The sequence below is a fragment of the Hylobates moloch genome, unplaced genomic scaffold (genome assembly GCF_009828535.3).
Source record: "Hylobates moloch isolate HMO894 unplaced genomic scaffold, HMol_V3 SCAFFOLD_1, whole genome shotgun sequence".
Taxonomy (NCBI): Eukaryota; Metazoa; Chordata; class Mammalia; order Primates; family Hylobatidae; genus Hylobates; species Hylobates moloch.
Window position 1 is genome coordinate 116,446,952 of NW_026652276.1, and position 13,992 is coordinate 116,460,943.

At 42.5% G+C, this 13,992-nt stretch overlaps 1 pseudogene; it reads right to left on the bottom strand.

Annotated features, from left to right (window-relative positions):
- Positions 1-9,771: 9,771 nt before the first annotated feature.
- Positions 9,772-12,512, bottom strand: LOC116810591 (ribosome-binding protein 1-like; annotated as a pseudogene).
- Positions 12,513-13,992: the final 1,480 nt, after the last annotated feature.

The following is a 13,992-nucleotide window of genomic DNA, read 5'->3' on the forward strand; positions in this document are numbered from 1 at the left end:
AACTGGTTTGAGTTATTTGCCTTATGTGGAGACATTTTTGCTTACTAAACAGGAACTCTTTCAGTTTAAACTGGATTGCATCTGGTTACTTTCTATAGAGAGGAAATTTTCAACTCCTCAATGTCCCCTGCTCCCCACTGCCCCATACACACAGGCACACATTCAGCACGAGTAAGTTACCACTAATTGGTTAGGTCCAAGGAAAGTAATAGGGTTAAAATTTATATAGATATATTCTGAAAAAAAATGCTATGTAAATTTTAGAAAAAAAATCACGTGTTTCTTTCCCTAATTTTTTAAAAATGATTTTATTTGTTTTAAATTTTTTTCTTTATTACTCAATTGCCCAGGGTTCCCTATGAGTTCCGATTTCATAGCCATGGCCTGAGAACCAGGGCAGATGCTACAATACTCTTTTTCTCCTACTGGATCTTATACTCTTTTTTCCCTTCTCACTGGCTAGCATGCTCAGGGTCCATGTTTTATTCATTTTTTAAATTATAGGGCCTAAGAGGAATTCCCCACAGAGCAGTGCAGTGGCTGTGGCAGATCATGGCCAGACTGCTTCGTCAGGTAAGACCCAGATCCATTCCTCCTCACTGGGTGATGCCTCCCTGAGGGAATTTCATCAACTCCAGCCAGGGGTTTACAAACAGGGGCTGGAACAGAGCCCCTGGAGGGAAGGGCAGCTGTGGTTCCTGTGGATTAGTGGACTTAGTCTTTCCTTCCTGCTGGCTCTGAAGAGTCTGGGCAGTCTGGACAAGGGGGATTCCCCCCATTGCAGCACACCTGCCCTGCCAAGGGACACCCAGACTCCTTCTTTAAGTGGGTCCCTGATCCCTTGCCTCGTGACTATGTAAGACCTCCCAACAGTGGTTACCAGCCACATTATGCAGGAGAGTTCCAGCTGGCATCATGTCAGTGCCCCTCTGGGATGGAGCTCCAGGAGGAAGGAGCAGGCAGCCATCTTTGCCGTTCTGCAGCCTCCACTGGTGATACCTCCAGGTGTAGGAGAGACCCAGGTGAACAGGGTCTGGAGTGGATCCACAGCAAACCAGAGAAGCCCTACAGAAGAGGGGCCTGACTGTTAAAAGAAAAACACACAAACAGAAAGCAACAACAACAACATCATCAACAAAAGAGACCTGAGAAAAAATGTCATCCAAAGGTCAACAGACTCAAAGATCAAAGGTAGATAAACCCACAAAGATGAGAAAGAATCAACACAAAAACACTGAAAACTCAAAAACCCAGAGTGCCTCTTCTCCTCCAAATGATTGCAGCACCTCTCCAGCAAGGGCAGAGAACTGGACTGAGGCTGAGATAGATGAACTGACAAAAGTAGGCTTCTGAAAGTGGGTAATAACAAATTTCACTGAGTTAAAGCAACACGTTCTAACCCAATGTAAAGAAGCTAAGAACCATGATAAATCAATACAGGAACTGGTAACCAGAATAACCAGTTTAGAGCAAAACATAAATGATCTGACGGAGCCAAAAAACACAAGAACTTCACAATGCAACCACAAGTATCAATAGCTGCATAGACAAAGCAGAGGAAAGAATGTCAGAGCTCGAAGAGTATCATGCTGAAATAAGACAAGCAGACAAGATTAGGTTTAAAAAGAAAGAAAAGAAACAAACATGCTGAGAACTATGGGATTGCATAAAAAGATCAAACCTGTAACTGACTGGAGTACCTAAAAGAGATGGTGAGAATGGAACCAAGTTGGAAAACACACTTAAGGTTATAAGCCAGGACAACTTCTCCAACCTAGCAAGACAGGCCAACATTCAAATTCAGGACACACAGAGAATCTCAATAAGATATTCTGTGAGAAGGAAGATCAACCCCATGACACCTAATCATCAGATTCTCCAAGGTGAAAAAGAAGGAAATAAGGCTAAGGGCAGCCAGAGAGAAATGCCAGGTCAGCTACAAAGGGAAGCCCATTAGATTAACAGTGGATCTCTCAGCAGAAATCCTAGCAGCCCAGAGATATTGGGGGCCAATATTCAACATTCTTAAAGAAAAGAATTTCCAATTCAGAATTTCGTATCCAGCCAAACTAAGCTTCATATGCGAAAGAGAAATAAAATCCTTTTCAGACAAGCAAATGCAGAGCGAATTTGTCGTCACCAGGCCTTCCTTGAAAGAACTCCTGAAGGAATCACTAAATATGGAAAGAAAAAACCATCACCAGGCACTACAAAGACACACTGAAGTACACAGACTAACAACGCTATTAATCAACTACATCAACAAGTCTGCAAAATAACCAGCTAGCATCATGATGACAGGATCAAATTCACACATAACAATGTTAACTTTAAATGCTAATGAGCTAAATGCCCCATTTAAAATACACAGAACGGCAAACTGGATAAACACTCAAGACCTGTCAGTGTGCTGTATTCAAGAGACTCATCTCATGTGCAAACACAGATAGGCTCAAAATAAAGGGATAGAGGAAACTTTACCAAGCAAATGTAAAATAGAAAAAAAATCAGTGGTTACAATCCTAGTTTCTGACAGACTATAAACCAGCAAAGATCAGAAAAGACAAAGAAAGGCATTATATGATGGTGAAGGTTTCAATTCATCAGGAAGAGCTAACTATCCTAAATATGTTTACACCAATACAGGAATACCCAGATTCATAAACAAATTCTTAGAGACCTGTAAAGAGACAGACTCACGCAAAATAATAGTGGGAGATTTTAACCCACTCTCAAAGAATTAGATGGATCATTGAGCCAGAAAATTAACAAAGATATTCAGAACTTGAACACAGCTCTGGATCAAGTGGACCTGATAGATAACTGCAGAACTCTCCACCCAACAACAGAATATACATTATTCTCATTGCCACATGGCATTTACTCTAAAATTGATCACATAATTGGAAGCATAACACTCCTCAGCAAATGTAAGAGGTATTACACTACCTGACTTCAAACTATAATACAAGGCTACAGTAACCAAAATAGCCCTGTACAAAAACAGACACACAGGCCAATGGAACACAATAGATAACTCAGAAATAAGACCATGCATCTACAACCATCTGGTCTTTGACAAACCTGACAAAAATAAGCAATGGGGAAAGGTTTTCCTATGAATAAATGGTGCTGGGAAAACCAGCTAGCCATATGCAGAAAATTGAAACTGGACCACTTTCTTACACCTTATATAAAAATTAACTCAAGATGGAATAAAGACTTAAATGTAAAACCCAAAGGTATAAAAACCCTATAAAATATCTGGGCAATACCACTCAGGACATAGGCAAGGGTGAAGATTTCATGATGAAAACGTCAAAAGCAATTGCAACAAAACCAAAAATTAACAAGTAGAATCTGATTAAACTAAAGAGCTTCTCCACAGCAAAAGAAATTATCATCAGAGTGAACAGACAACCTACAGAATGGGAGAAAATGTTTGCAATTTATCTGTCTGACAAATATTTAATGTCAAAAATCTACAGGGAACATAAACAAATTTATAAGTAAAAAACAAATAACCACATTAAAATGTGGGCAAAGGACATGAACAGACACTTCTCAAGATGTGTCCAACAAACATGAAGAAAAGCTCAACATCACTGATCATTAGAGAAATGCAAATCAAAACCACAACAACATTCCATCTCACGCTAGTCAGAATGGAGATTTTTAAAAAGTCAAGAGATAACAGATGAATGCTTTTACATTGTTGGTGGGAATGTAAATTAGTTCAACCATTGTGAAAGACAGTCTGGGGATTCCTCAAAGATCTAGAACTAAAAATACCATTTGACCCAGCAATCCCATTACTGGGTATGAACCCAAAGGAATATAAATCTTTCTATTATAAAGATACATGCACATACATGTTCATTGCAGCACTATGCACAATCGCAAAGACATGGAATGAACCTAGGTGCCTGTCAATGGTGGACTGGATAAAGAAATTGTGGTACATGTATTCCGTGGAGTACTATGCAGCCAAAACAAGGAATGAGATCATGTCCTTTGCAGTGAGATGGATGGAGCTGGAAGGATTATCTTCACCAAACTAATGTTCTCACTTATAAGTGGTAGCTAAACAGTGAGAACACAAAAACACAGGGAGGTGAACAACACACATTGAGTCCTGTCAGGGGGCAGGGGAAGGAAGAGCATCAGGAAAAATAGCAAATACATGCCCGGCTTAATACCTGGGTGATGGGTGGATAGGTGCAGCAAACTACTGTCACAGGGTCCTTGGGGTGTCACTTCACCAGCTGGAAACCACTGTGGCCAGTTGTGCCTTCTTCCTGAGTATTGCTCATGCCTCCTGGGCCCATTCCATCTACTTGGCCTGACATGCTGTGCTTGGCTTGCACTACAGGCCCAGATCTCACCCCTGCCAAGCAAGATCCAGGTGCGGAGTAGTGAGGGCTGTGTGAGTAATTGACCATGGGGTGCAGCCATTGCACACAGCCAGACACACTGGCTGCTGCAGCGGGGCAGGCAGTTCCAGGTGCCAGCACATATGCTAGCTCCATGTAAGGCTGCGGATGGACCAGATGTACTACACATAGCATCTGCTGTGGGCACCCACATCTGGATGAGGAGAATGCAGTGGCTCCCAGAGGCTTGGAGACATCAGGAACTGCAGAAACCCAAAAAGAATGTAACAGCCTTGACTCAGGGAGCCTCTAGGTCTGGGCTTCCGAAAGGGCCACAACTCTTCTCTCCTTGTCGCCCACAATGTGGCAAGTGTTGGGGGCTTTTTTCACCCCTGTTCTGTGACAGCTCTTTTAGTCCTGCCCTTTGGTTGGTCCAGAGTTCTTGTCCCACATCCAGGAAGAATGAGGTACACAGACAACTGAAGGGTGAGCACAGCAGAGAAGAGCTTCATTGAGCAGCAGAATAGTTATGAGGAGACCCGCAGTGGGTTGCTTCCTTCTGCAGGCAGGTGGCCCCAAAGTTTCTGCAGCCCTCAGCAGAGAGGAGACCCAGGGTAGGTAGGTCCTATTTGCAGGCAAGTCAGTCTGTCATCTCTGCAACCCTCAGCAGAGAGGAGACCCAGAGTGGGTAGCTCCTATCTGCAAGCAGGTTGCTCTGTTGTCTACAGGATTCTGGCTCAGTCCAGATTTTTTATGGGCTTCAGAGGGGATCAAGTGCATGCTGAGTGGTCCATAGGTGGCCATAGGCAGGCCCAGAAAAAAACACCATAAGTTCTCACTTCAGTCTGCAGACCTGGCAGCCCAGCCCCCAGGCAACCTACAGGCCATCCCTGCCTTAAAGGTTTGGGCTTCACTGGTTACCTGCCTCTTTTCACCCAGGACCCTGTCTGCCTTCTGCCGCCATCAAGCTGCTGTCTATGGCACCCAGGCTCTTTGTGCTAAGAGGTGCCTTCAGGCTCATGCCAAGCTGACCTCAGCACCACCTCAGCCTCCCTCCCATGCTTGTCAGTGCCCAGAATCTGGAGGGGGACAGAGGGAGCAGAGGTCTGGCATGTCAGCACACCCCAAGAGTGTGCACACCTGGCCAGATCATGACAGTACCTGTGCTAGGCCTCAACTTTGCTCCAAAATTGGAGTAGGCACCAGGAATGGAGAGAGGTCAGGCAGCAGGAGCAGGCACTTCTGAGCCTGTGGGGCAGGAGGGCTTCCCATGTCTCCAAGAGAGCAGAGATTCCTGGGTTGCAGCCACAGCTAGGCAGCTGCTGTTGCTCCTGGGAGGCTGGGGCTCCCAACTCACCAATTTAGAAAGGGGATTGGCTACCACCTGTTCTCTGCTCCCTCTGGCTCCATGGAGCACATAGCCCATGCCACACATCCTCCACTGCAGCCAGCATCATGGCAGTGGCTACTCCAACTAGGCCACCACTGCCATGACCACCATGGCACATGTTTATACCTATGTAACAAACCTATACATCCTGCACAGAGACCCTTTGGCTGTTAAAGCTTGAAACTTACATTTGTTTTATCTGAGTTCCTACTTCAGGAAATGAACTTCAGGCCTCTCCTAAAAAAAAACTTATCAAAGAACCGAAACCAGATCACCACACCAAATGCCGGAGCCCTCACTCACCATGGTTGCTTGCTTGGCCCTCCCAAGTTTCTGTTTTCTTACACATTGTTACATTTCTTGCCTGATATATAAATCTCTAGCGTTAGTTGGTCAAGGAGATGGATTCGAGACTTGAGCTCCCATCTCCTTGGCTGCAGCACCCAATTAAAGCCTTCTTCCTTGGCAATACTCGACTTCTCAGTGATTAGCTTTCTGTGTGGCAGGCAGCAGGACCTAGACAGAACCCTTTGTGTTTCGATAACATGATTAAGGTGTCCCAGACTCTTTAAATCATGTATCTTAACATCATTTCATCAATTTTGCAGGCATCTTCCTCTTTTTCAACACTGGCTCATTGTTGAAACTCCCAGATAGCAAATAATCAAGGCATGCAGATTTCATTAGAAAACATATACATTTTTATAATAATAATCCAGACAGATTTTTATTAGAAATTTGTACCACTGTGTGCTTGTGGTAAATAAACACTAACTGTTTGGGAAACCTCCTAGAGTTGCTGGGTGTATGTTCTGAGTTATTAACATGTAGCATGACATTTCAGGCAGTACCAAAGCATTTTTTGAAATGACATCTCATCCCCTACTAAAATGTTCATAAAGGACAATGTACAAATTGAAAACAGATGAATGATTACAAAGTGAAAACAACATGTGATTATCATCTTAGTAGATAAATAAAACATACCAGCTCTTCTGCAGATTCACAGTGATGATCATTACCCTGGCCCCTCCACAATGTGAGCATCATTCTAACATATTAATAATTGTTCTTTCGGATTTTTACATAAATAAAATCATACACTATGTACTCATTTCTGTCCACTTTATTTTGCTTCATATTATTTTTGTACCTTTCATTTGTGACATTTCATATGGCAATAATCTGTTCCTTTTAAATACTGTATACAATTTTGTTGAGTGAATATGCCACAGCTTATTGATACATTTTATTGGTGATGGCTTTTAGATTATTTTCACTTGGGACTATTAGAACTAAAGCAGCTATGAGTATTTCTGTATGTATCTCTTGAAATACACATACATAATTTTTTAAAAAAATTAAGACAAGTGAAATTGCTGTGTTATAGTCAACTTTGATTAATAATGCCAAATGATTTTTCTGAGTGGTTTTATATCAATTTATACAGTCACCAGCAATATATGGGCTCCCAGTTGCTTCCTATTCTTGGCCTATTTGGTACTGTCAATCATTTTGACATTCTGATGCATATAAAGTGACATTAAGTTATGGTTTTAATTTGTATTTTTAAGATTTTTAGTAAGCATGAGGATACTGGGCATTGACCATTTGTATGTTATTTTTGCAAAGTTTCTATTTACATTTCTTGCTCATTTCTAAACTCTGAGTATAATTTTTTGTTAGTTTCAAGTTCACTATTTTTTTCAGTCTGTAATTCTCCTTTTCACTCTCTAGAAGGTGAATTTTGATTAACAGAAGTTTCTAATTATAATGTAATCTTATTTATTACTCCTTTTCTTTATAATTGGTGGGTTATTTTGTTATGCTTAACTCTGTTTAAAAACTCCTTACTTAATAAAATTATGATGGTATGCTCCAATATTATCTTTCTTATTGTTTTATCTTTCACATTTAGATTATTAATTCAGGTTTAATTGATTTTTGTGTTCAATATTATGTAAGGGATCAACTGTTATTATTTTTTTTTTTCTGTATTGCTATTGTATTCCCCCCTCGAGGGTCACCAACGTTAGTTTTAATGGCATCAACACTCAGGAGGTCACACGTCAGTTCTGGATGGCAATATCTAGGGGTGAGGGGCTATGGCCTCTAGTCAGCCCGACAGTCTTCCAGAACTTGCTGCCCTGTCCCACCCACCTCCCACGCCACCCCACTGAAAAAAAACAAAATTATTGTGTGTCCACAATTGGTGGGTTCTTGGTCTCACTGACTTCAAGAATGAAGCCATGGACCCTCGCGGTGAGTGTTACAGTTCTTAAAGGTGGCGTGTCCAAAGTTTATTCCTTCTGGTGGGCTCATGGTCTTGCTGGCTCAGGAGTGAAGCTGCAGACCTTTGTGGTGAGTGTTACAGTTCTTAAGGTGGCGAGTCTGAAGTTGCTCATTCCTCCCGGTGGGCTCGTGGTCTCGCTGGTTTCAGGAGTGAAGCTGCAGACCTTCGTGGTGAGTGTTACAGCTCATAAAGGCAGTGTGGACCCAAAGAGTGAGCAGCAGCAAGATTTATTGCAAAGAGCAAAAGAACAAAGCTTCCACAGCATGGAAGGGGACCCCAGCGGGTTGCCACTGCTGGCTTGGGCACCCTGCTTTTATTCTCTTATCTGGCCCCACCCATATCCTGCTGATTGGTCCATCTTACAGAGAACCAATTGGTCCGTTTTACAGAGAGCTGATTGGTCCATTTTGACAGGGTGCTGATTGGTATGTTTACAATCCCTGAGCTAGACACAAAAGTTCTCCATGTCCCCGCTAGATTAGCTAGATACAGAGTGTTGATTGGTGCATTTACAAACCTTGAGCTAGATATAGAGTGCCGATTGGTGTATTCACAATCCCTTAGCTAGACATAAAGATTCTCCAAGTCCCCACCAGATTAGCTAGATACAGAGTGACTATTGGTGCATCCACAAACCCTGAGCTAGACACAGGGTGCTGATTGGTGTGTTTACAAACATTGAGCTAGATACAGAGTGCTGATTGGTGTATTTACAAACCCCTAGCTAGACATAAATGTTCTCCCAGTCCCCACCAGACTCAAGAGCCCAGCTGTCTTCACCCAGTGGATCCTGCACCGGGGCCGCAGGTGGAGCTGCCTGCCAGTCTGCCACTCTGTGATGACACTCCTCAGCCCTTGGGCAGTCAATGGGACCCAGAGCCATGGAATAGGGGGTGGCACTCATCAGGGAGGCTCAGGCCATGCAGGAGCCCACGGTGGTGGGGGGAGACTCAGGCATGGCAGGCTGCAGGTCCCAAGCCCTGCCCCGTGGGGAGGCAGCTAAGGCCCGGCAAGAAATCGAGCGCAGTGCCAGTGGGCCAGCACTGCTGGGGGACCCGGTGCACCCTCAGCAGCTGCTGGCCCAGGTGCTAAGCCCCTCACTGCCTGGGCCGGCAGGGCCAGCTGGCCACCCCGAGTGTGGGGCCCACCAAGCCTATGCCCACCTGGAACTCCAGCTGGCCCACAAGTGCCACGCAGAGCCCCAGTTCCCACCTGTGCCTCTCCCTCCACACCTCCCCACAAGCCGAGGGAGCCGGCTTCAGCCTCAGCCAGCCCAGAGAAGGGCTCCCACGGTGCAGCGGTGGGCTGAAGGGCTCCTCAAGCACAGCTAGAATGGGTGCCAAGGCTGAGGAGGCACCAAGAGCAAGCTAGGGCTGTGAGGGCTGCCAGCACACTGTCACCTCTCAATTGCATCAACAGACAGACCCCAGAGTTCCTGGCCTCCCCCACACACCACAGGGGCTTTCAGAGTCAGGGAGGGCTTTGGCGTCACTCAGCAGTGGCCTAGGGCTGTGCCCAGGATCATGTTTATCAAATGTGACCCAGTTTCATTTACAAATGGGGGCTCTGGAAGGTCTACTTCTGTAGCTCCAAGACACTCTCAAGTCTCTAACGGCTTCTCTTAGAGCTACCGAAAGTTGGGCCTGGATTACGCTGTGTAGGTTGGTAGGTTTATTTGTAAGAAATATGTTCGCATTTTGGTAAGTCCAACAGTAACTTCTTTTTCCACAGAGGAGACTCAGACAGAGGTGCCCTCCTTTGAGCTGCTGCCATCCTCCATCTTTTCCAGCTGCTCCTGCAGCTTCTTCACTGTGTCCTTCTCCCCTGCCAGCTGCTTCTGGGTCATTTTCAGAAGCTCCTGCAATTTGGTGGCGGCATGGCCCAGGTCATTCGTTAACTTCTCTTTTTCTAGTCTCTCCTTCAGCTGCGTGGCCTCCTCCATTTCTGGAGACTCCAGGGGGCAGGCTGCACAGAGCTTTTCCAACTCTTCTTGTAACCAAACCCCCTGAGGCCTGAGAGCCTCAGACTCTGCCATGAGCTTCTGCAGCTGCGTTTGCTTGTCCTCCAGGATGGCTTCTGTCCGCTCCAGCTGCATCTTCAGCTGAACGGGGTTGTGCTTGGCTAGGGGGCTTGGGGGTGAGTCTGGGGAGGAAACTGGGGACCCTGCTATGTCACCATCCTCTACATGGTTTTTCATTTCACTCAACTGCTGCCTGAGCAGGGCGAACACATCCTTCTGTTTCTGGGCTTCGCTGTTGGCTGCATCCAGCTGAGATTGAGATTCTAGTAGAAGTTGCCTCAACCGCACCACTTCCATGGCATAGTTCTGGCACAGCAATGGGGGCTGCCATGTGCTTCTCCAGCTCTGCCTCCAAATGCGAGGTGTACTGCCTCACCTGGTCTGAACTTTCAAGTTCTCCTTTTAGCTTCTCTACAATCTCTTCGAGATGTTTCACTTCCCGGTGACTTCTGGAGTACTTCCTCTGTGGTGCCCACCTTGGCCCTCGACACCTGCTCCTCCTCCTCCAGGATCTTCTACAGGTCTCTGAGCATCCCCTCCATCTCCGCCAGGATGCTGTGGTGCTGGTCACATCCGACCTGCAGTGTGCTCCATGTCTCCTCAGCCTCCCTCAACTTAGAGGCCAGGTCCAAGGAGGGCCTGCAGGAGCTGGCGGCTGCTTCAGCAGTCTGGGGCCTTTCTCTTTCAGCTCTTACAGCCACTCAGTGTAATTCTGTTGTGCCAAAATCCACCATAATTTATTGAAAAGCACATTAGTTACCACTGGTCCACACTTTCACATTTGTCCTAAATGGAATACTTATATGGAGGCGTTTATTTCTGGACTTTCTTTGGTTTTATTGGTTTATTTTTGCATCAACAGCACACTCAATTATCAGGTTAAAATAAGTTTCACTATCAAGTGATTAAACCTTCTGTCTTTATTCTTCATGCATGTTTTAACTATTCTTAGTCCTTTAGATTTCCAGATAGATTTTAGAATCGGTTTGCAGTTTCCACACATACAGAGAGTACTGGACTTTTCTTAGAATGACATTGTATGTACGAATCAATTTTGGGAGAGCAAACATCTTTACAATATTGAGTCTTAATAGATTTTACTTTTAAGAGCAGTTTTAGGTTTACAACAAAATTGAGACAAGTTAAAGAAATTGCCCATATACCTCCTGACCCCACATATGCACACTTTCCCCGTTGCCAACATCCCCCACCAGAGTGGTACATTTGTTGCAACTGACGTGAATCCACACCAGAACATCATTATCATGCAGAGTTAGTGGTTTACGTAGGTTTCACTCTTGTAGTCATTCTGTACATTTGGACAAACTTATAATGATATATCCACCATTAAAATATTGTACAAAGTAGCTTCACTGCCCTGAAACTCTTCTGTGCTCTACTTACTCATCTCTCCCTTCCCTTAACTCCTGGCAAGCACTGATTGTTTTACTGTCTCCATAGTTTTCCTTTTTCCAGAATGTCATATAGTTGGAATTTTAAAGTATGTATCCTTTTCAGATTGGCTTCTTTAACTTAATAGCATGGATCTGAGTTTCCCCCACTTCTTTTCATGGCTTGATAGCTTACTTATTTTAAAATGCCGAGGAACGTTTTATCATTTGAATGTACCACAGTTTATTTATCCATTTGTCTACTGAAGGACATCTTGATTGCTTCCAGCATTTGGCAATTGTGAATAAAGCTGCTGTAAACATCTTATGTAGGTTTATGTGTAGATAAATGTTTGCAGCTCCTTTGGGTAGGTACCAAGGAGTGTGATTGCAGGACTGCATGCTGAGAATATGTTTAGTGTGAAGTAAAATGAACACACTGGCTGTAGGGAGTGAGCACAGGGTGATTACTCACTGTGGCCAATGAGTTAATTTTTTCCATTATTCCCAGGAGTGAGCAGCTCCAGAGGAACATCCTGTTTGCACCTCTGAGCTAAGACAGTTCCTGTAACCCTGTGTGGAGCTAACATGGCAGAAAACTCCTCCCAGTAGCCTCCTGAAAGGCATCCAACAGACTTCTGGTTTGGGGTTGGAAAATACCAAACCAATCAGGACTGAATGAATTTGAGTTATTCATTTGCATATACAGACCTGATTGAGAGCTGGGGCAAGAACTTTCCCTATTTAAGCCAGACACCCTCTTTATCTCCAGAGTGCACTTTCGTTTTACTTTGGAGACTGCATCTCTCTGATCAGCAGATTTATCATTATTATTAGAAAATAAAACACTTCTTTATTTTTCCTCCACAAACCTCATGGTCTTTTGTTAACATTAGTTTTGTAAGAAACTTCCAAATTGTCTTCTAAAGAGGTCATGCCATTTTGTATTCCCACCTGCACTGAATGAACGTTCCTGTTGCTCCACATCCTCATCAGAACTTGGTGCGGTCAGTGTTCTGGATTTTGGCCTTTCTAATAGGTGCATAGTGGTATCTCATTTTTACTTTAATTTCCACATCCCTGATGCCGTATGATGTGATGTGAAACATCTTTTCCTACGTTTATTTTCCATCTGTATATCTGCTTTGGTGTGGTGTATAATACTGAACCTTTTAATCAATGAAATTTGATATGTATATTAGGTTTTTTAGTTTCTATCAATATATTTTTATAGCTTTTTGAGTGGAATCCTGTCCATGTTTTATATATCTGTTCCTTGAAGGATGTTTCTGAAACTATTATAAATGGCATCGTTTAAGATATTGTTTTCTATTGTTTTGTACTTCTATATAGATATAAATGTGATTTTTATGTATAGACCTGATATACCTAAATTCACATGTGCATAATAAACATTATATACATTTTATTATATATCATCTTATATATTTTATGTATAATATATGTTATATATAATGTTTTTCTTTTGGGAAGTTGGCCCTAATATTTTAAATCTTTTGAGCTAGTTTAAATTATGCACAAAACTCTTGGTAGATTTTTATCAATCTACTAATATGGTAGTTGTGTCAATAGAGGACACAGAAAAAAAAAAAGGTCACATATGTTTGATAACATTATGGCATAAATGCCCTATAACAATCATAAAGAATTTTTATGTGATCATGTTTTAATTACTTTAATATTATTTAATATTTAACATTTAATTATTTTAATACTTTACTGTGTTCCCAATATAGCCTTATGTTTTGTTATTCTTTTTGTTATGATCACATAAAAATTCTTAGGAGTTCTTAAAATATCATTTTTAGAAAAGTTGGAAAAAATCTCAATTCTCCTTAGTTACCAATAGGTAATATTTTGCTATATTTGCTCTCTGAGTAGATAGATAGGTAGAAAGATAGAATCATTTTTGCCAAAGTTGTTTAGAAAGAATTCTCAAAAAGCTGTTAAGAACAAGTATCTCCTCCTACTTAGTCACGTGATGACTTTTACACCTAAATATGTTAGCATTAATTACATCACCTAATGTAGCTTCATGTGTTCCAAAAATGTTTTAGGACTTTTTTTTTTTTTTTAGCCAACACTCAATATTGGTTCATTCATTTCATTGGGTTTCCATGTTTTTTATGCTTTTTTAAAAGTCTAAAATGGGTTACTCCAGCTGTTTTTTTTCCTTCTTCCTGACATTGGAAAAGTATGCAGACAAGTTTATCTGTAGAATTCCCTGTGTTCTAGATTTTTCTGTGATTAGATGCAGCTGAAAAATATTTGGAAAAACTAAAAATGAAGTGATATTATGTAGTTTTTATCCAATCCCATCAGGAAGCACATTGGATGAAGTCACTAGTCTAAAATTTATATACGGATTATTTTGTCAATAGGTAAATATATGTTCTGTGTAATAGGATACCATTGTTTCATTTTCAATCCTGTTGTGCTCCTTTTTGTGCCTTATTATATTTTTCAGGACCTTCCAATAATTGTAGGGAACAATTTTTGTTCTC